This window comes from Lygodium microphyllum, chromosome 22, assembly GCF_053477565.2.
Source record: "Lygodium microphyllum isolate KBCC chromosome 22, Lygodium_microphyllum_v1.1.10, whole genome shotgun sequence".
NCBI classification, from domain to species: domain Eukaryota; kingdom Viridiplantae; phylum Streptophyta; class Polypodiopsida; order Schizaeales; family Lygodiaceae; genus Lygodium; species Lygodium microphyllum.
In genome coordinates, this window is record NC_141156.1 from 32,451,260 (window position 1) to 32,474,277 (window position 23,018).

General features: G+C 41.6%; 2 pseudogenes across 1 annotated transcript; both read left to right on the forward strand.

Moving 5' to 3' along the window:
- Nucleotides 1–9,698: 9,698 nt before the first annotated feature.
- Nucleotides 9,699–22,214, forward strand: LOC148017008 (uncharacterized; annotated as a pseudogene). Its single transcript, XR_015687971.1, has 2 exons — nucleotides 9,699–11,381; nucleotides 19,893–22,214. The product of XR_015687971.1 is annotated as an uncharacterized LOC148017008 (transcript).
- On the forward strand, nucleotides 13,693–13,811 carry LOC148017009 (5S ribosomal RNA; annotated as a pseudogene).
- Nucleotides 22,215–23,018: the final 804 nt, after the last annotated feature.

Sequence of the window (23,018 nt, forward strand, 5' to 3'; positions counted from 1 at the left end):
ACCTTGTGAGGGATAGAGAATACCCTTATTCCAACCCTCATTCTTATGTGCTAGGAGCGAGAAATTAGGCTATTGGGTTTATATTTAACCGTTTTCGGATGGTAGTTGCCCTAATTTGCTAGCCTTTAGTCCACGGTACTTGTCTTGGAATCAAGGTCTTAAATAATTCAAGCTAGGATATTTAATTGGTTATTTGCTAGCCATTTCTCTCCTTAAAACCTTATTGGGGTTTCTAAGTTTACCCTAGGGTTTCACTCCCTTAAGAATTCGTAACATAAACTTTTGTTCATTTCTCCGGCAAGCTAAGAGCAAACTAACCCCTTTGCAATCCTTCAACCGTCATGAGCATCACATGACATGTGGAAAATGGTCATACCTTCATGTGGATATGAAACTTGAGTTTTCTTGTATTGATATCGAGTTGTATCATGGTTTAAAAAAATGATACCCCTAAAGGTGTTATCAAACTTATCGCAGCTAGTTGCTAAGATAGAGACCCATTAGCATATTTATTTGATTCTACGTCAATCTATGATTGTAGCATTAGTTCTACAATCAAACCCTAGCCTTACTTATCATCTAGGGTTTCATGTATCAAATTGCCTCTTGCAATTAAGTTTAATAATTTACATGCGCATCCTAAATCTATCTTTTAAGATGAATCCCTATCATGTAATGCAACCAAAAGTGTCCACGATGCCATGCAAATCTAGATGCAAGTCTTTCCTAATCTATTCTTGGAAATTCATTTCAATGAACTTATGGAAATCATAAATTGTGACACATATTTTTCTTTATGCAAGGTACATGAATTGGTCATGCTTACTATAAATGCAAGCCAAGACTCTCTAATGGTTTATAGGATGCCATCATCTTACACGGTCTTGCATATTTATATATTTGTAACCTAAGATGCACTCGCAAAAACTTGTGCCTAATAATCAGCTTAATATTGCAACAACCCATAGATGCTTAATTGATTCGTGGAAAATCATGATCATCAAGCCTTTATAACTACCTTTCTAGTTATGCGATTGCCGCAATGCAAAAGTACAATTTCTTTCTACGATGATTATGCGTTATTGTTCTGTTCATAGGGCTAGACACCGTAACGGAACCTAGTTTGGGAGTGTCGAAGTAGCATTTATTCTCAATAACCCATTATGTTAGCGGTGGCATCTTTGCCCGATCCTCCTTCGGTGGTTTTGGCCTTTTCGGTTACTTGGGAGAGTTTGTGCTTTTGGGCCATCTTAGAGCTTGGAATGTGGGCCTTCTCTTATCTCGGAGCACTCCTTTGTGCCGGAGTTTCCTACACTTTGCCTTGACTTCCGCAACCTTTTGTCAACTAGAGGACAATTGATAGAGAGATCTAGGAAATGCGATGGGGAGAGAGGGTACTCAAAACTCCTTCCAAGAGAGGAATTTCCCTTGAGGCTCTTCGCTCTCCCTCCTTCTCTCTCTCTCTCTCTCTCTCTCTCTCTCTCTCTCTCTCTCTCTTTCAACCTTCTACAATTTGCAGCAGGGGGAGAAGAAATTAATGTGTACTCTTTGCTTAATGGAGGGGTATTTATAGGGGGAAGATGGGTATTAATTGGGGGGGGGGATGCTATGATAAGGGTCCTTAACTTCACAAGACCCCAAGATGGCCCATCACTATGCAGCTTATTAAGGGAAAAGAAGGAGTATTGGGGGAGGTTTGGAGGTGGCACACGTGTGCCCCTCCCCCCCATCGATTCCATCACCTATTCATTGCTTACCCTTATCAGCTCCATCACCCCTCCACGTCATCATATTAATTTAATTTGATAATAAAAGGGGGGGTCTTATGGTTCTGAGAATATTACAACTCTTACTGCACTAACTTTTAGCCAGGGGTAGTATAGCAACACACTTGATGAAGGCAAAGAGACTCCTACCTATTGCCATTAGCTTTCCACCAAATGTTAATAAGACATACTCTTTGTACTATTAACTTAATGGACATAGGACCCTATGTCCATCAAGTTAACACTACAATGAATCACAACTATCTTCTGCTTTACTCATTTGTTTGTCTTTTAAAAAATTATAGCATCATTCATACAAATATTAAGCATATAGTCCAAGGAATGCAAAAAATTGTGATCTTAGAAAGTGGAGTCTCATTGTCAATAAGGATGCATGGCAATTAGGTTCATTTAAAGCAAGGTGACTAGTAGTGCATTGATGAGAAAACCAGTGCAACAACGGTTATGGCCATGGTCACAGCATGAGGGTTGAGAGAATATTGTAGTTTGTAGTAAGCTATAAAAGGGAAAGGTGTACCCAAGCAAGATAGGATCATCAATATAACTTTTTGGTTCATCCCTAGTACTTTTTCTATTGGGTCACTTGACCCATTCTTTAATTGGCATCTAGATTTCTATGTTAGTAACAGAATTGGTCCCTCCATATTGTTTTCACTATGTCTATCTCCGCACCTCAAACGTTGAGTATAGATTAGGATGTTGTTATCCACATGTATTGGTTGTGAGTATGACAACACTTTGCATTGTGGCAATAATACTAGGACCCAATTATACATGGAAACCATCATGAACATTCCTCTATGCACTAGGCTAAATGCATTCATATTCACAAGGTTGGCTCGATGTAGTTTTGGCTTTGGGCTAAGCACAGTGGTCTATGTAATCGGATGGAAAAAAGTTGATATTTGTGGATCTAGCCTTTGGGTTAGATAGAGTAGGTATGCTAGTAGTAGCAACTCAAGGTAGCATTGAGGTATAGGGTGTGGGAGCTATGAGGCACCCCTATTTTGGGGTTTGGGGTAGCGGGAAGGTTTATAATATGGTTGCATAGCCCGACCAGACTGCCTTCCTAGGTTAAGAAAGGAAGACACATCCAAATCCATCATCAATCTATCTTTCACCACCAATCAAAGTTCTTCCAACTACCCTTAAGTTCTTCACCTATCATATGTCTAAATCGCCATCTAAGCTTCATAGTGGAAATGCATGGGTGGACAATGCCATATTTTTAGTTGTTCATTTGAAATTAAAGAAATCTCTATTCTTCTCATATTTGATGTGTGTTCTCTACTCCTTGCTCAAATTCTATCCAATACTATGTCATGTAATTTCTACACTATTGAGGCTCCTTCTATCCTCAAGGATGATGTGTTCCACACATCATAGTCTCCTTGATTGCTATGAAAGTTTCATTCCTACTCTGCTTCTAGAAATGGGATTAAATCTACAAACCTGCCAATTGCTCTTACTACTCCATTGAAGCTAATAGGTCGTTTATTTGATTTTGCTTATCTAGTTGTTATTCCACCAAAGAGCCCACCAATACCTCCTTTCTAAATTTTAGTTCTTAATAGAATGGCCCACCACCAGACCAACAATTCCCAAAATTCTTTGGATCTTCTCAAGAGGATCTAGATACATTCATCCACAAATTTAATGTCGCTTACACTATCAACTTTCCTGTTGAGATCAATACGCCTCACAAAGTCATCATATTTGAATCTTTGATGCAAGAAAGAGTCGTGACATGGGTAGTGATAGAACATGGATGGCCCACCTAGAATGTCACACTATCCACATCCCACAATAGATTTCAACCCAACCAAATAGACGCATAGAAGCTTGAATGGCTCCACAACCTCAAGCAAGGAGATAAATCATTCCAAGCTTACATGGCCAAGTTGGCAAATCTATTAAGTAGAATTGACCCAAACACCTAACTCGAGGATAAAATATTAAATACACTCTATGTCCAAGGATTTAATAAGCCAATTTGAAAAGCTTTGCCTTTCATGAGTTATCTAGCAATAGCACAGATCTATTTTACAAGAAAGCTTTAGATTGGAACAATTCTTGGCCAAATAAAAATTTGGAAAAGGAAAAATTTTCACAAAGCTAGTTTAAAAGAACTAGGATAATGACACCAGTGTTTTGGACTCTAATTCAGATCTAGAGGTAGAATGAGGAAGATGACTCAAAGGATGAGGAGGGAAAAAAGCCCATCAAATCCAAGAAGAAAGAAAATGAAAAGAAATCTAGAAAGGGCACTCAAAAAAATGAGGCGAAAAATCTATGGTGTACACAATGCAATAATTCAGGCCATGTCCAGGTTGAATGCAACTTGAATTAGTAGTGGTGTAACATTTGTAATATGGCCACTCAAAACACAGACTACTACCAATATAATAGCGACTATTAGATGGTCCACCCTAGAGGATAGCAAGGTACTCAGGCATCCAAGTCTAGCCAATGGAATCCTATGTCTGCCAATCAAGTGTGGATGCCTACAATAGTTTACACAAATTAGGAGTATTAACAACTCGCTGGTGGCCACCCATGGCATATATAGTAGGGGAGGAATTAGAGGCCTAGTATATTTTTAGCCATTTTCTAAACATTATTTCTTCATTATATAGAAAGGATTCTAGTGATCGGAGTGTCTAGAAGCCTAAGTATATGATACCTAGAGACAACAAGGGCAAGCCCCAACAACCATGCATAGAGCCAACATAGTTGAAATCAAAGAGCTATCGGATTCAAAGGTCAATGTAGTAACCCAATCTAGAAAAAATTACAAGGAAACAAGAATAAAACCCATAGGTTCTTTGTGGGAAAAACAAGAGAGAGTTTGCCACCGAGTACAAAGATGGACAATAGAGGAGGAATCGACTACAAATGAAATATATGCTATTGAGTTTTGGTCTAGATATTCAACCCAAAAGCTTGGTCAAGAAATTCAGGTGTGAGGAAGACTCCTCCATAGCACAATGGTGGTCAAGATGATAAATCCTTGAAAGGAATGAATGGGAGTTGCACTGTGATACACTCTTAGCAATATAGCTAGCATCAAGAGGCACAAACTTCGTAGGTTCATGGATCACAAACAAGTGTGAAGATAAGTCCACACCCAAGTTTAGGATGGAATTTTCACAACCAAAGAACTGCCATAGACCCAAAAACTATGAATTCTAAGCTCAAGCAGAGGAGAATATCTAGGGTATACCATCCCCACAGCAAGATAAAAACTAGCAAGTTGCAAAGGAGGGTTCACAACCCAATGGTATCACCAAAGTTACTACCAAAGTTGCTACCATTTCCTTCTTACTCCCTTCTTGGTTTCATTTTGTTGCTTTGAATATGGATCCTGCATGCAAGGATTTCTGCGTCTTGTTAGGAAGGCATTGGCTCCACCAGGGAAGGTTACTCACAATTGGGGGTCAAGACAAACTCACTATCTGCCACAATCAACACAATATTATTCTGTTCTTGCAATATGTTACCCCTCCCTCACCACAATGTAGGCCCAGCTATGGCAAAAATGGCCAACATGGTGGAAGGATTAAGTGATGATGAGAAAGAGAATTTTCTAGAGTACACTTGAGCTCTACAACCATGGGGCATCGTTAATGTTTTGTAGATCAGTGAGAAATATGTGCAACAATAGAGTTAGCCAAATAAACCTCCAAAGAAAGAGGAAGAGAACTAACCCCCGAGAGGTAAGTTTATTTCCAATGATGCCATTGTTGTCGACCCCACAAAGGTGGCAACCATCATGTAGGGTACTATACCAAATTCACCATCTCTAGTTCTTTGATTCTTGGGACAAATTCAGTGGCATGGGTGTCACCTATGACTCTTAGCTCATTTGGTTGTTCCCTTGAATCAGTTGGCACATATGGCAAAATCTTTTTTTTAGTGGAATGAGGAGGCAAATCTAACATTTTGACACCTCAAGCTGTTATTATCCTAAGCTCCTAATGATTCCCCAAGATTGAAAAAAACTGTTTCATGTCTTCATTGATGCTTTTGATATGGCTATTGGAAATTTTCTTATGGAGGAAGATTCCAATGGGTGGTTTCACCTAATCTACTATGCTAGTCAAAGATTATTTGATACAGAGAAGAGTTACTCCATTATTGAAAGACAAAGCCTAGGCATGATCTATTCTATCAAGAAATTTTGGAATTATTTACTAGGGCATGCTTTTATTTTCAATGTGGATCACTCAATCTTGGTTTATCTAGTTAAGAAACAAAATGTCCCCTGAATATTAGCAAGGTGGACTCTATTGCTACAAGAATTTGAGTGCAAAGTGATACATCGACTAGGAACTCAACATGTGATTATTGACTTTCTTTCCTACCTAGATTTCCTACCTAGATTCTCAAGAAAAACCAATAGGTGTCAATGATAATTTCTTGGATGTCCACTTATTTGTAGCAAAAGCAAATGAATCTAAGCTTGAATGACCTAGTCCACCACGGATTTAGTATGAGAAAATATTGACCTTCCTGGAGACTAGTGTGCCTTTGGCCCATCTCTAGAAGAATCAACAAAAATGATTGGCTCTCTAGAGCCAATGTTTTGAGGCCATCATGGCCAATTTTATGACAACACCCTACCTAAAGTGCTACAAAGAATAGTATTAACAATAGAGCATTCTATGGTTCTAGAGAAAGCTCATCAAAAAACAGGGGTTTCGATTGGCCATTTCACCGGTGATGTGACCATTCAAAAAATCCAGCAGGCCAACTTAAAGTGGTCTACCATGCATGATTATGCATGTAAGTTTTTCCATCAATGTGATACTTAGTAAAGGCTAGGTCAATAAACCGACACCATAGATCACTCACCGCTTCAAACCAATCCTCCCCTTGGAACCCTTTCAAAAAAGGGGGTCTCAACTTTGTTGGTCCCATCTCCCCGACAATCACATACGCTAAAAGTAAGTACATTCTGAAAGAAAAAACTAATTACTATACCAAATGGGTGGAAGCATGGGATCTCCAAGATAACACTACCAAATCGGTTGCCAAATTCTTTCATCCAGTATGGTACTCCGATTGAATTGACTAGTGATCCAGGTAGACATTTTGTTGATAAGGTAATCAAGAAACATGCTTCTTTTTTTCTCATCATGCACAAGAAGTCATCACTATATTATCTGCAAGGTAATGGCTTAGAAGAATCCACAAACAAAGTGCTCCATAAAATTTTAACTCAATTTGCACATCAAAATCAAAAAGACCGGATACTAAGCTTCCAACTGCATTATGAGCCTACCCTACTTCTTTCAAGGCCATTGCCAGTATGACATCTTAAAAATTGGCATTCAGCCTAAAAGACATCACATCTCTAGAGTATATAGTGCCCAGTCTATAGGCCACGATACAAAGATGGCTCATCTTGGAGGAATCTCTTCCCTTTTGAATGGAAGCCCTCACGGATCCACAATGCTTATATATTATCCAAAGTCCAAGCCTAGCAAAAGCATCAAGTTGATAGCCTTTCTAAAGAAACAACTCTTCTAGAAGCGCCAACTCATCTTGCTCTTCAAGACCTAGATGGGCAAGCTCCCAAGCAAGCTAAAATTTAGATGTAGAGTCATCCCTTTAAGGTGTTCCATGATTCTAGTACTAACTCTTTCTACTTGATTGACTTGCTGGGAAAGCTACTACCAAAACTTGTCAATGGATTCCAACTACTCCATTATCATGCAGATTGCTTCCAATGCCCATTTTCAATTGACCTAGAATCCCCTCCACCTTCACTATCGAATTCCACACATTTCATTCCATCGATCAACTTAGATCTAATAGTCACTAGTCATAGTGACATGGTCTTCATTTATGAATCCCACTATTTGATGATACCTCTAATGGTGGCATGAGAACTTGAAAAGCTCATTTACATCATGCCTATGGCTGATTTTATTGATGTGGCAAACATACATTGGCCAATGCACATTCGCATTAACTCAATGGCCTTCTAAGAAAAGTACTTACTCTCATTACCCTTATTTATTATCTTACACTTTTGATCATTACCCTTGCGGGAGGGTTCACTATATGTTATCATGTATATCACGTGCATTCAAGGCCTATTTATAAATATCCTTATCTATGAATTTTTTTTCAATAAAACACAATCCTTTCTTATTTAATCTGTAAGTAACCCCTTTATATGACACCCTTCTATATGTGAGAAATATATAAAAGTTAGTATTTTTTGAACCTCTCATTTTGAACTCATGTGAGACATTTATATATTCAAGGGTGATCCCCTTGAGTCATTGCCTTACCTCACCAATCTTCTTTCACTTCTTCTAGGTTCTTTGTGTATCCACCTTCTTGCTTCTCACTTCCATCATGGCTATGTTCCAATTCCCAACAATTGAGGAGGTTTTCCCTCCTAGCCTAAATACTATTTCCAAAGTACAACCTTGGATTGACTCCCTAGAGAGCTAAACCACTTCATTACCCTACCATGGAGCACCATTTAGCTCATCCCTACAATTGATCTTGAAGTAAGGAGTAGGGAGGTCATCCCTTGACTTTCTTTGTAAATAGGATATATATAAACTATGGTGAATTAGTCATTTGTGGGTATATATCCATAGGGGATCCATAGTTGGAATTTACAAAAAAACATGGAATCATAAAATGAAATGAGAAAGTTATCAACGGGTTAGTAATGAGCATAACATTCATTCATCAATATCTCTAGTAGTAAATGTTTCAAAATATAAGTTATTTCATGGATCATATTCTATACAAGAGTTTTTTAAGGACAAGTTCTTTGATTTTTTTGCATTGTGAGGATGGATTGCTTTATTACCATGAAGCAATAGATAAGGAAACTGTATAAAGGATACACTATATAGATTGCAAGATGAATCCTACATGTGAGGCTTTGATACCAACAATTACATATGGAGGGGAGAGAGAGTGATATAATGAACACAAGACAATGTGGAGGAGTGAAAATAGTTCAACATTGAATGTTGCAAGTACTAGAATGAAGAAATGAAAAGTACAATAGGACTTAGGTAAGTTAGACCTATATTTTACTCAACTAAAATCAAAATAACTCTGGCAATACTGACTTTGGCATATTCATACATTGGGCACTGCCTAGAATTGGTAAATTCTTACACCTAAGTGAGATGTATAGAACCAATCAGGCAATAAGCTCTTAAAGGAATACAACTACCATCTATGTTCCATTATAAGTATCTAAGCTTGGGAGAAACTTTAACAAGAATCTAGAAATTTGTTGCATATGAAGTTGGGCAACCAATCAATCATGTCAAATACTAGGATTGAGATAGACAAAACCACACCATTTGGGAGGTGCAAAGCTACTTGTCTTGGCTCTAGCATAAGATGCAAGGTATGAATTAGGCATATAGTGGGAATGTATGGTGCTATATTGAGAAGACGATGATGTATTGATAGTATATGTGGGAGTTTGGGTAATGTCAAAATGCCATATCTTTCTTTAAAAAAGTTATCTTTCATCTCTCTTTCCTTATTAAAGGTCCAAACTAGCTCTCTTTATTTTTATCTAGTTATTTCTTGGTGAACATGTGTATGTAGTGGGGGTGCGATGGGTACTAGCCAATGCTCTAATACCAATTGGAGAATCTAGGGGGGTTCCAAACAAAGATATCTATGATGAGAAAGAATATAGGAGATAATTTTATTCATGTGGGAGTATTCTTATCTAAGCTTACAAAATGTAAATATTTCATAGGGCTTACATCATAGGGGAGATCAACATGCTTTCATCATATGTGACCTCACCAGAAAACTCATCTACCAATTCCTTTTGCACAAGTGAAAATAATATATAGTTCTTGTTCAAATGTACCAAAAAGAGCACAATGCCAACAAGATGCTACTGCAGATTGTGGTCATGCTCAGTGGCGCATCTGTCAGTCCATCTTATCACTTCAGAATCTCTCGCAGTGTGTCAGTGTCTCGTATGTTGTTATGAGGGATATGGACTCTAAAAGATCATCTTCGCCTTCATCGTATTGCTTTGCTTGCCTACTTATCATTGCAATTTGTTGAGAAGGAGCTAGTCTTCAAGAAGAAGCTCTCTTGTTGGTCGATTAGAGCTCTTTGATTGGAGCTATTCATTCAAGCACCCTGCACAGATGTTCTCTATAGCTCCTTGTTCGCACACTGGCATTTTGAGACTCTGAGAGAGAGAGAGAGAGACAGTGAGAGTGTGTGTGTGTGTACTACCCATCCCCACTCTAGGCAGGCCTTGTGGATGGCGGCGTGGATCTCGTCCAGTTCCAGTCTCGCGGACCCAAACGTATTTGGCTGCTCTTCAGAGTATGATGGTCACACAGCGTGGATCTCGTCCAGTTTGCTGCTCTTCAGAGTATGCTGGTCATACAGCTCATTTGTTGAGCTCTATTGCACGCCGTTGAATTCTTGGAGCATAGCAGGTTCTGAACATCAACAGCCTGCTCTGATACCATATTAATGTTTTGAGAAAAAAAGAGATGAAGACAAAGGCTCAGGCCCAAGGGTAGCAGACAGTTCCCTTCAGTTCATTCTCCATTATCCACACACAGTCACTCACAGTCAACTGTATGTACAATCCACACTCAAAGATAAACTGACCTAAATCTAATCATGGTTAAGTCAGTGTGACTTAACCTTATTCACTAAGGTAAACAACTGACAGAAGACAAATGAGCTTGAGTCTCAACACCCCTTAGGGCTCTATAAGCCCTTTTCCCCCCAAATTCTCCCTACTATTTCCCCTCCCCCCTCCCTGGGTTTTTAAAAAACACCTTAAGGCCCTTTCACCCTCGTGCAAAAAAACCCCTTCCCTTTACTTTGGTGTCACTCCCCCTAAGAGCAAAAAGGCCTTAAGGGTCTTATTACTTTTCCCCCTGTGTATAATCCCTAAAAGCCCCTTTCCCCTAGCTTCGAACCCACCCCCCCCTCTGATTTAACCTTTAAGCCCTTTCTTACGGGATTCAAAAACCCTTTCACCCCCTTCATGTGCCTTACAAAACCCTTTTTATTATCCCCCGTGTTTAAAGCATTATATACCCTTCCCATAGTTGGAACCCAACCCCCGTATTTTTTTTAAATTTTCCTTTAGCCTTCCTCATTGGCCTCGGAATCATTTCCCCCCCTACATGTGTAAACCCTCATAAGCCCCCTTTTCTCCTAAATTGCCTAAGGGTCCTTAGACCCTTACTTATAACCTTTACAATTATTATTTTCCCTTAAAGCTCTCCTACACCTTGTGTCTTTTCCACACCTTGTTATTCCCATTCGTGCGAGCTTACAAAGGCCATTAAGCCTTCCCCATGGCTTCAATGGGTCTTAGTTGTAAAAGTTTCTAAAACACCCTTTCGAATTCCCGAATTCAAGGAGGGAGCCTTCCAAAAACTACTTTTGACGAACGGTGAAAGGGAGCGACGGTGGAATTCTAAGGAGGAGTTGTAAAGTTGCTTCCATGTTCGACAGACCACATTTGCGATGCCTCCTAAGAAAGTCCAAGGCGTAGCCGCGGGAGGATCATCTCCCGGTATCCATGTGGATATCTCACCCCAAAACCAGGTTTTTCTTCTTGGCTTTAATTCGGTTATAAGTCAATCATGCAAAGAGAAATTGTTAGGGACAGGATATATTTGTCTGAGTTATTTGTAATGAAGGAGTTTAGTTTATTTGAATGAATGATAATGTATAGAACTTAGTTTCCTTCGAATTGCATCAAGCATTATAAATTACGAGCAAGATTATCCATTAACTATAGTAGTATATTTTAGTTAAATCCTAAAGGTATAGAAATTATATCTTGCACCATTAGTCTTATTCCTTTCGCAACGAATCATTGTAAATGATTAAATTCATGAAAGGTTTCTTTCATTGCTCAAATTACTAGGAAGTTATCATTGCTAATTGCACATCGTAGCAAGGGAAATATTTGTTATTTGGCATGAGTTCATCTGCAAGGAAAAAGGAAGTTTAAATTGAACTGTATTGACTGAAAAGTAAATTGTCACAAGGATAGCAAAACCGTGACAAGATGATTAATATTACCTTCCAAAAGTTAACTAAACCAATCTAAACATAGAAATATTCATACCCTAAGCACTTGACTACTTTCCTTATTGTAGGGTCAATGAATTCGTAAAGATAAAGAACTAGGGTTTGTCCCTAAGGTTCTTAAAAAAAGAAACTCTAGGCCCGTCATACGTCAGCTTAAAAGATCTAAAACGGATTATTCCATCGCAGGACTTGCGCAGCAAGTACGAAATCATTTAGTCTTGTGATTGATTCACAAGGAGAAAGGGTAAAAACCCTCATCAAGGATGGCAGATCCCTACGCAAGTTATCTTACAAAAGGACGTATTTTTGGATATCCTTCTAAATAAGGAAAGTTGTAAACCTGAAACTAGCATATCTAAGGGACTTTAGGGTTGACCAAGTTGGGTTAATAAGGTATGCCCTACACCGGAATATAAAGGATCTTGCCAATTTACAAGACACCTTGGGAACGAGTGTTGATACACTCAAAAGGAAAGAACACTTCCTTAGCAGTTTGCCAAACAACACGGTTGATTAATGGAAATGTTTATGCTTGCTAGAGATTTTAGGGTTCTGTTTGAATTATGAATTACAAATTAAATGAGTACCTATACTTCAGGTTAAAGGCCTGAAGGAAGAGGCAGTTTTAGTTACCCCCGACTACCTGCCTAACCCTAACCAAGGGGGTTGTTCACCGCGCCGGGAACGTGGACCAAACCCACCGCGAGAGGTCTCTCCGTTGAGCTCTACTTGGAGTAGGAGGACGCTTGGGTGCCAGGGGGGCTCTGGCCGTAAATCCCTCGCCTTCCGGGTCCTGCACAAGAGGCTAACGTGACTCGGGATTGGATCTCAAGGCCCGCATACTAGTTTACGGGCGGAAGCTTGAAATAGTGATCCCTGGGGATTACTGGATAGCCTTCGAGCGGATTATGGACAAGCCTACGGGCAGAACTCCTTGTATTTCAAAGATAAAATGTTAAAAAATAACTTGCTTGATATTGTTTTTCTATGTCACGTGATAAGATTACGTGAAGGAACCAGTGCTTAACAGGATTAATTAAAGAAGCTGATTGTTATATGTCAAATTAATGTATTAGATAATTACATAACTAAAACAAACCGAGGAAAGTGTGGAGGATAGACCATGGGTCCGTCCTACGATTGGGTGGTCCCGGTTAGCTGGGAATTTTTCTCAAAAATCCCAAAGAACAGCGGGATGATCATCAAAACGAATAATGAAAGCGATGACCTAGAGTTACATCTTACCCAATTTACGCTGTTTTAGGGGAATGGAATGGGACTATGCCTTATGGCTGAGAGGTTGAGCCTTGCGTCCCTCTCGTTTCCCATTCTCCTTGAACCAAGTGTAGCGTGAATCCGCTTCAGACCTGGCGTTTCTGCGTAAAGTAGTTCGTTCGGGTCTGACGCTAGTTGCTGCTAACTAATGACCAATCAGGAAAACCCTAATTCCGATCGATCCTAAGTGGGGAACGGCCAGGATACTTCCGCTACGTGGCAGACGCGGAAAGACCTGGATCGCAAAACCCGTAACATTCGATGGGAGTGTCAGGCGGATTTTTCTAGACATCCTTTCCGATGGACTGCTAAGATGTGTCCTGGATGATACTAGGGAACACGTTACACCTTCATGTTAGAAATGGCACGCGACGGTGGCATTCAATCTTTTGTGCATTGCCTCCATGTGTGCGGGGTTTAGGGTTCGCGTTGAGTCGCGTCCTCCGTGGCATGAACGGCATGGCATGCCGCCATGCCTTGCTCTTGAGCTCTCTCGTGCCACTTTGTGAGTATACAAGAGCTCTTTGAAATTCCTTTGTGTTCATGGTGCGGTCATACCAGTGCTAATACATCGGATCCCATCAGAACTCTGTAGTTAAGCGCTCTTGGGCCAGAATAGTACTAGGATGGGTGACCTCCTGAGAAGTCCTAGTGCTACACCCTTTTGCATCCTTGTTTTGAGACCATGGCATGGCAATCCCCTCGGATCACATCTTAACTCTCCAACGCTGGCATCGTGGCAGGAAACCCCCTCGCCTTGCCATGACATGATGCCTTCTCTCCTCGTTGCGATTGTCTTTGCGTACGTCGTGCACGGTCCCTCCCTCTACCTTGCTTTCACATGATACCCCCTCCTCGCAATTGTCTTTGCGTACGTCGTGCACGGTCCCTCCCTCTACCTCGCTTTCACACGACACCCCCTCCTCACGATGCGAGGTTTTTTGGGAGCGGAGGGTTTGCCATGTTGTGAGGGGGTTTGGTGGAGTGGGGTTTTCCGAGGAGGGAGGGTGTGCCATGTTGTGCACGGGGTTTACTGGAGTGGATTTTCTAAGGAGGGAGGGTGTGCCATGTCGCAGGGGGGTTGGGTGGTGCCATGTTGTGGGGGGGTTTTTTGAGGACGTCCACCGGGGGGTGGGTGGTTCCATGTCGTGGGAGGGGGTTGTGTGTAGTGGGGCATGTGCAGTGTCATTGTGGATCATGGTTTTTGAGGAGGGAGGGTGTGCCATGTCGTGGGGAGGTTTGGTGGAGCGGGGTTTTCCGAGGAGGGAGGGTGTGCCATGTTGTGCGGGGGGGTTGCTGGAGCGGGGTTTTTTTAGGAGGGAGGGTGTGCCATGTCGCGGGGGGGTTGGGTGGTGCCATGTGGTGGGGGGGGTTTTTGAGGAAGTCCACCAGGGGGGTGGGTGGTTCCATTTTAGGGGAGGGGGTTGTGTGAAGTGGGGTGTGTGTGCCATGTCATTGTGGAGCAGGGTTTCTAAGGAGGGAGGGTGTGCCATGTCGTGGAGGGGTGGTTCCATGTCGTAGGAGGGGGTTTTGTGCAGTGGGACGTGTGCCATGTTGTTGTGGAGCAGGGTTTTTTGGGGAAGGGAGGAGGGGCACGGTTCGGTGGAGTGTGGGGCATGCCTATCATGGGGGGGTGTGCCATGTCCTTGGGAGAAGGGGGGCGGGTAGGGTGGAGTGGGGTTTTTTTTAGGGGGGATGCACCGTGTCGTGGGGGGGTGAGGTGGGGTGGCTTGAGCAGGGTTTTTTGGGCTGGGCCGGGGGGCACGGATGTGCCATGTCATGGGGGGGTGAGGTGGGGTGGGGGGGTGTGCCATGTCATGGGGAGGTGAGGTGAGGTGGGGTGGATTGAGCGGGGTTTTTTGAGGTGAGGTGGGGTGGTGTGGATGGAGTGGGATTTTTTGAGGTAGGGTGGGGGGGTGGGGGATGCGCCGTGTTGTGGGGGGGTGAGGTGGGGTGGGGGAGGTGCGCCATGTCGTGGGGCGGGGGTGTGCCATGTCATGGGGGGGGTGAGGTGAGATGGGGTGGGTTGAGTAGGGTTTTTTGAGGTGTGGTGGGGTGGTGTGGATGGAGTGGGGTTTTTTGAGGTGGGGTGGGGGGGGATGCGCCGTGTCGTGGGGGGGTGAGGTGGGGTGGGGGGGATGTGCCGTGTCTTGGGGCAGGGGGTGTCAGAACACAAGCTTAGGTAGCTAACATTTTCACAAAGGCATTAGGTGCAGAGAAGCTTCAAAAGTTTCAAAGCTTACTTGGAGTTGCAAAGATATAGTTGAGCTTGAGGGGAAGTGTTGAGATGAAAAACTTAACACATGAAAACATTAATGATGGATAGCTTTGTTAGATGGATCCACACATCTACACTTAGAACATCGGTGGTCATTATGATCCTCACATGGCCACTGACTTATCACTTATTATATTGGGTTGTCACACCTATCTACAACGGGCATAGTTATAGCACCTATTGACTAGTATAGTTAGTTATCCACTATCTGACTTAGTAGACCACTTTCTGTTACATTATATCTTATCTATACTTATATTGTATTGTGTTTAGAAAAGAAGAAGAAGAAATCAACAAGAAAATATATTTGGCCTCCATCTCTCTTCTTGTGTTCTTGAGTGAGCTTACTCTTGTGTGTATGGTGTGTGTTTAATGCAACAACTCAAGCAAGTCCCCCATCAACCAATTTGTGACAAACATTAGGTCAATGGAGAAAGTAAAGTGGCAGAAGGAAGGATGTAAAGTCAACAGGAGAGGGACGAGTAAGAGCTAACTATGAAAGAGTCCAATAGAGACAACTTGAGCACGAGAAGACCGCATCATTTCTTCCCTGATCCTTTTATAGCTTTTGATCCTTGTGTTGTCATAAAGTCCTTTTGCCATAATTTTGGCTAATATGCCACCTTCTATTACTAGATCATTGTCATCAGAATTGATGGCCTCTTTTAGTAGTCATCCCATGAATGTTATTTTTGGTCACCAATCATACCATCCCACCCCTGATAGTTGTGACATATTTTCTTGCAGTAAAGTATCCAATAAGAGAAAATCCTTTACATAATGGAGGGATGTGGTACTATCTCCTACATGTTGGCCAATATATGGGCTTCCAATTCTACTTATATAGTAGCATGCCAATGTGAGGGTTCATTGAAGGCCAACACATCATGAAGTTGATGGTGTGTGCTTTTCATCCAACATGTATTAGGAGATCCATTCTTCTTCTTTATCTTCCAAGCTAAGGACTATGTAGAAAGCGATGCTAGCATAGAGATTCTCAAGTGTGTAGAAGCAACATTGGTTGGGTGGAAAAAATCCATCAAATTGTTCTTTGGGCATGTGTTGGGATAGGTTAGGGATCTTGAGTGAGGCCATGAATGGGGAAATGTAGGAGACCAATGAGATATAAAGTGGACAGACAGGTCACATGCCTAGGGGGTGGTGTTAGAGGAGTGAGTGAGTATTGTGGTGGAGATACTCTAGTTATTTGGGGCATAAGAGCTCTCGTTAGTGTGAGGTATGAGAATATTAAGTCAAAAGATATGTTGGGGTGTCATGGGGTGTAGGGAGAGTACAACATGTTGTGGAGGGGATAGAGAATGGTCAAAGTGATGTGAGGTTCTACCATATCGATGGCTAGTGGATGCAGTAGAGAGGCTATTGCTATAGAGTAGCAACTTGAGCTACCAAAAATTGGTTGTCGATGCCCACAAGTGTTCATGTCTCCTTCGGAAACTAGTGCAAACACTAGTATATCTTTACATGCTATTAGAAATGATGCTTTTCTAAAGAATATCTTATAGTGATTGTGGAGGCTAGTCTTTGTGTGAGACTTGCATGTGACTCATAATGTCTCAGGCAGCTTCCTCTTTGGACCCTTTGATTCCCTACCAGGCTTCTCCATCATTGGAGGCTCTAAGAAGGCATTATGGTCTTTAGGAGGAGGTAGACACACCTTCACCTTTACCATCTTCTTCTTCTCATTTTGATCATCTTATAGATGAAGAGTTTGAGGAGTGCTTACTAATCATGTATAGTTTGGTTGATACTCATGCAATGAGTGCTACTACTCCAGTTGAAGAATTGGTGAGATTGGCCATCCCCTAATCTTGGAGGGATTATGACATTTGCCACATCTAAAAATCCATCTTTTTTATCTATGCCAAGCCTTGTATCAAGTTCCTATAATGCTTTTGAGTCATATGAGCCAAGACCCTCTTTTGTTTCTCCTTTTGGTATGCAAGATCCAACTAATTTCTAGTATGTTAACTTTAATAGAGGAGGATCTCAAAGAAAATACCCTTCATCAGGTATATCTCTACCATTTGTTTCATTTCAACAAGTAAACCACACTTCTCACTCCCTCCCATCCCACCAGTATCTTCTCCATACTATAATCTACTCACATCTTCATTCCAAAATCTTGGATTACATTCCACTTCTGTGCAAAGCAACACTAGGGGTTGGATCTTCCATCTTTACTAGTGTTAACATCTTTTCATTCTTCCTTCCACCATCTACCTACTCTCCATTCTCTCCACCTCTTAAACATTGCAAGCCTTCCCTTTTAGGCTTGTTTTTGGGATTGAGAGGGGGTGTTGAGCTAGAACACACTTTACAACAACTCATTAGCATTTTTTTAATGGCCCCAAAATATGCTTAATTAATGAAAAATGTAAATTTGATGCAGAGTTTGGGAGAGTTTCAGTGGTCTCCCAAAACCCTACTTTTTTGGGACACCCTTCAACATATACAAATAGGCAAGCTATCCACCATTCAGCCTCATCCTTTTGTGCAAGTTTCTCACTCTACCATGCAAAATTCAGCCATTAACCACCTACCATCTATTGTTTAATCACCATCGACGTGGCGGCGCATGAGTATTAACATGTTTTCAGCCAATCACCGTGCTGTTTGATGGTATCTATATGTTGCATCATCATAGCACCTGATTTGCTTGCATGTTTACCATCGAGTGCCAGGTGATAGCTATTAGCATATCCCACCAGGCAACTGCTCTGTAGTATCTATGTCCTTATGTCTAGTAGGCCATTTACATCTACAAAAACCTCTTATGTTGTCACCTCAGTTCCTTGAAACTTTGGTGATCATCTTTTGGTGTTTCTTGCACTTCAACACTCCAATTAGTGGTCACAGCACTTGGAATTCATCTTTGGTCGTGGATGTCACTCTACGACATTGCATCGCTTTTTCCTTGGGCATGTGTACACTCTTACATTCATTTACATCATCCATTCACTTCAGAGTTTCTTCTCTTTGTGTTTGTCAGTGAGTTTCAGTTTTTTGTGTAGGGTTTTAGTTTTACTTGTCTCTGTTTGAGTCTGTGTGTTTTAGTCTTGGTCGTATACATGGTATGTTTCCTCAATGCAAACCCTAGCATATCTTCACACACACCATCACCATCTACTCGAAATTTCTTCTTACCTTTCTCTATTTTACTCTCAGAAAGTTTCAAACCTTATTTACACTTATGAAAACCTTAAGCCTTATCATTAAGAGTATGAATTAATACCTTATTTACACTTATGAAAACCTGAAGCCTTATCATTGAGAGTATGAATTAATACCTTATTCCCACATGGCTAGTCAAAACTCGTGTCTTACTCTTTGGAGCAATGCCACTAGACCTTATTTACACCGTGTATCCCAAACACTTAGACCCATCTTCACAATGTGTTGTTCAATAACTCTAGATTTCATGTGGTTGAATTAAGCAAACCTTGGTTTTTATAAAGCTTGCCCTTTTCCATGATGACTTGTTTTCTACTTGACTTCTCATCGCAAAGTCTATAAGGATAAAATTTTCACGTTCTTTGATACTAGATGCCCAACGATAACTTCTGTTGTTAAGTGTTTTCGTGAAAACTCTGTCCACCTTGAACAAGTTAGAAAACTTCCCCTAGTCAATGATGTCAGTGTGCATTGGCATGGCTTAAGAGCTTTAGCAGGCATGAGAATAATTTTGGAATATGATGGTCATAATTTGGAAGGCATAAAATGTTGGACAACAGAAAAATCTTGAAGGGAGGGATATGATAGAGATATATACTGGCATCTCAAAGGAAGTTGAACATCAGTGCATGCTCAAAGTCATAAGTCATTGTGTTTTGAAAAGAAAACTAATCACAATTTAAAAAAGTTTATGATAATTGGAAAGAAAATGTTGGAGAAGTAGTGTGTGAGATAGTTTGGATTTCTCAAAAGCTAAGGCTATTGATCTTTAGATCTAAGAAAAAGCTTCTTTAAAAAACGAAAAATGCAGAACAAGCCGGGAGGTATAGAAGACAAGGTGGCCGTCGTGAGTGGGGGGGAAAGAATAGATTATCATTGAGAGATTGTCCTAGTGGTGATGAAAATCGGGGCTTAGCCGTGAGCTTACTGGAGCATTCGTAGAATGAGTCAATAAGCAAGGAGCTATGAAATTGATTATTACATCAAACTATTGGTGTATTAAACAAATACGTACTTTTATGTACCTACGTAATAACCAATGACTAAAAAAAATAACTGAACAGACGCAATGGCCGAGAGATCATCGCCTTGTATAACCGAATCAATGCAATGAAAAAACATAATTGTTCATTCCTGTTGTTCATGCTCCTGCGTACCATCTCTCTCTCTCTATGTATATACACAGTTCTGTATGTAGTTGTCTACATGGTATCACTTGTGTTGACGACTACTAACTCTTTTGCGTTTTAGTGCTCTCACGCTTCCTGCTGCAGGCGCTACTTCCTGATCTGATCCGGACTCTTCAAGAAGCCATGGCTGCGGCATCATCATCTTCATCCCTATCAAAGTTTTATCAAATCGAAAAGCTGCAAGGTAGCAATTACCTTCCATGGAGCCTGCATATAAAGATGCTCCTTGAAAACGCTGGTAATGGGGGCGTTACTGATGGTTCCAAACTTGATCCCGCCAAGCAACCTGTTGCACCTGGTGCCCAAGTGCCCCACTAATGCTGAGAAAGCTGCTTGGAAGAAGAAAGATTTGGAAGCCCGAATTGAAATCATCTTGCATCTTGGTGATCGTCAACTACAACTCGTTCGGACGTTAGAAACCGCTCAAGAAATGTGGGACCTCCTGAAAACTCAGTATCAACTAACCAATGTTGTTTCACGTGTCCTCCTTCACAAGCAACTAAATGAGATTCAGATGATGAATTATCCTACAACTAAAGCATTCCTCGAAGCTTGGCAATCTGCAAATGACAACCTACTAATTGTAGGCCTACACCTCCCGGAGGAGGTTCAAGTAAACATACTTCTTGTAGCTTTACCTGATACATGGCAATCATTTGTCTCACAACATTCTAACACACCTAATTTAAAACTCACAACTTTGTTGGCTAACATAAGACAGGAAGATCAAATCTGCAATCGGGGAAGAACTCCACCCGCCTCCTCAACCACCTCTCCCACTATACCTTTAGCCATGCTTGCTGGTGGTTCTCATACACTCTCTTGATTTCGCCCTAGACAATTTAACTCCCGCCAATCTCAATTGCTTTCCCAACCTAATTCACCTTTAAAAACCCTTCTCCTCTAGATAATCATGCCAGCCATTCATGCACTTCTCTTCGACTCCTCGCTTTCGTAATAATCAAGGTGCTTCTACCTCCACTCACACTGTCCTTATCTGTAACTTCTGTCATCGTAGAGGTCATACTGAGCGCCAATGCCGCACAAAGAGGTGTCAACTTCACCCTTCCAACTCTCGCATGAATGCAAACCTAGCCTATGGGGCTGATGACTTGAGTGATGAAGTAACCACTATGCATCTCTATGCTGCCATTGCTACCTCCAACTCTCATGTTGATGATTGGTATCTTGATACTGGAGCTATGCATCATATGACGGGAACCCAATCTTGGCTCCATGATTGCTACCCTGTATCCTCTTCATTTGAGTTTTGACTTGGTGATGACTCTCTCTATAAAGCTGCTAATAAAGGATCTCTACACTTGTGGCTACCCAATGGCACCACTACTATAGTCCCTGACATTTATTATGTCCCTGGCCTAACAAAAAACCTTCTCTCTGTTGATGAGCTAACCAAACATGGCACTAGTGTGGAATTCCAATACAATTACTGTGTCATCAAGATGCTTGGTACTTCTGGTGTTCCTACCCACTTAATCTGTTCTAAACAAGGCAAGTTGTACCCTCTTGGACTTGAGGTGATAGACCCCAGCATGGAGCTTTATTCTGCCCATGGCTCAAATGACGAGGAGACCTTATTGTGGCATTACCGCTTGGGACATCCTCATGTCCAAGCGATGCGTACTATCCAGACTCATAGGATGGCTACAGGATTTACACCTAACTTGAGCCGCATTTTCTTATGCGAAGCGTGTATCTTTCGCAAGATGACACGCACCAAATTCCCTAAGTCCAAGAGCAAAACCAAAGATCTCTTAGAGCTGATCCACTCAGACCTTTGTGGCCCAATGCCTACTGTCTCTCTTACAGGTTCCTCTTACATACTCACCTTTATTAATGATTGGTCCAAGTACACGGTGTTATACTTTCTCAAGCACAAATCTGAGGTGCTTACTCATTTTCAGCACTACAAGACATTTGTGGAGCACCAACTGAACAAGCCCCTTCGTTGCCTCCGCACGGATAATGGTGGTGAGTATATTTCCAATGCCTTCAAGGCATATTGCAATCAAGAGGGCATTTTACATCAGCTCACAGTTCCCTACTCTCCCCAACAAAATGGAGTGGCTAAAAGAAAAAATCGCACCCCGTTGAATGTTGTGCTTGCCATGCTCCTTACTGCTAGTGTCTCCCAATCCTTTTGGGAAGAAGCTACTGCTACAGCTTGCTCTGTACAAAATCGGCTCCCTACACGCACTCTTCCAAATAAAACTCCCTATGAACTATGGACTGGTGAGAAACCAAACATCTCTCATTTACGCATCTTTGGGTCACCTTGCAACACTTTTATTCTAGCAGATAAGCACGACAAACTCTCATCTCATGCTAAGCGTGACATTCTCGTTGGTTATGGTGATCGATTTGGTATCAAAGGATATTGGGTCTACCATCCTACAATTCATACCTTCTCCTTTAGTCGTGACCTCTTCTTTCAAGAGCATTTGCTACTTGTGACCCCTTCCATTACTGACCCTTCATCAAGCTCCACTCCTCTAAACTTTCCTCCATCATCCACCACTTCCATGGATCGTGGTCCTTCTTCAGGAGTCCTTGAGATGTCCACTATACCTATACGAGATGTACTTGCTCTTCCTCCACCTCCTCCACCCCTTGTGATTCCTCCTCTTGGTCCTCAACCTATAACATCAACTCCTCGAGAAGTGATTTCCCCTGTTCTCTTGTCCCCTACAGCAAGCCTCTCCACACCAAATATTCCTTTGCATCATAACTTTAGTCCTATTGAACATACCACTACCTCAAGAGTTCCTCGCAACCCCTTTACCCGCCTTCATTATGAGAGCCCTGTGTTCCAACCTTCTAATCAACCAAGCTCTTCACGAGCTCCTAACTCTACTCGAGGAGGTTCGTTTTCTTTTCAACCTACACGTGTACCTCCAAACTCGCAATCTACTTCTCCCACGTGATACCAACTGTAATGTGCTCGCCTATTGGCTATCTAGGTACACTTTTAGTGGTCTATCGAGAAACGATTCTAAGTGTCGCGACACGACACTCCCATGGAATGTTTCGAGGTTTGTCACCTAGGGTTTTTCAAATCCGCCTCTCAAGGGAGCATTCACGGACCCACTAGGATCGACCTGAAATCCGGGCTCCTAGTAGCCAAGGTCTCCTGAAAGCATTCTAGCATCGAGTCCTGGACATCCTACTTTACGCAAAGATACCCAAGCC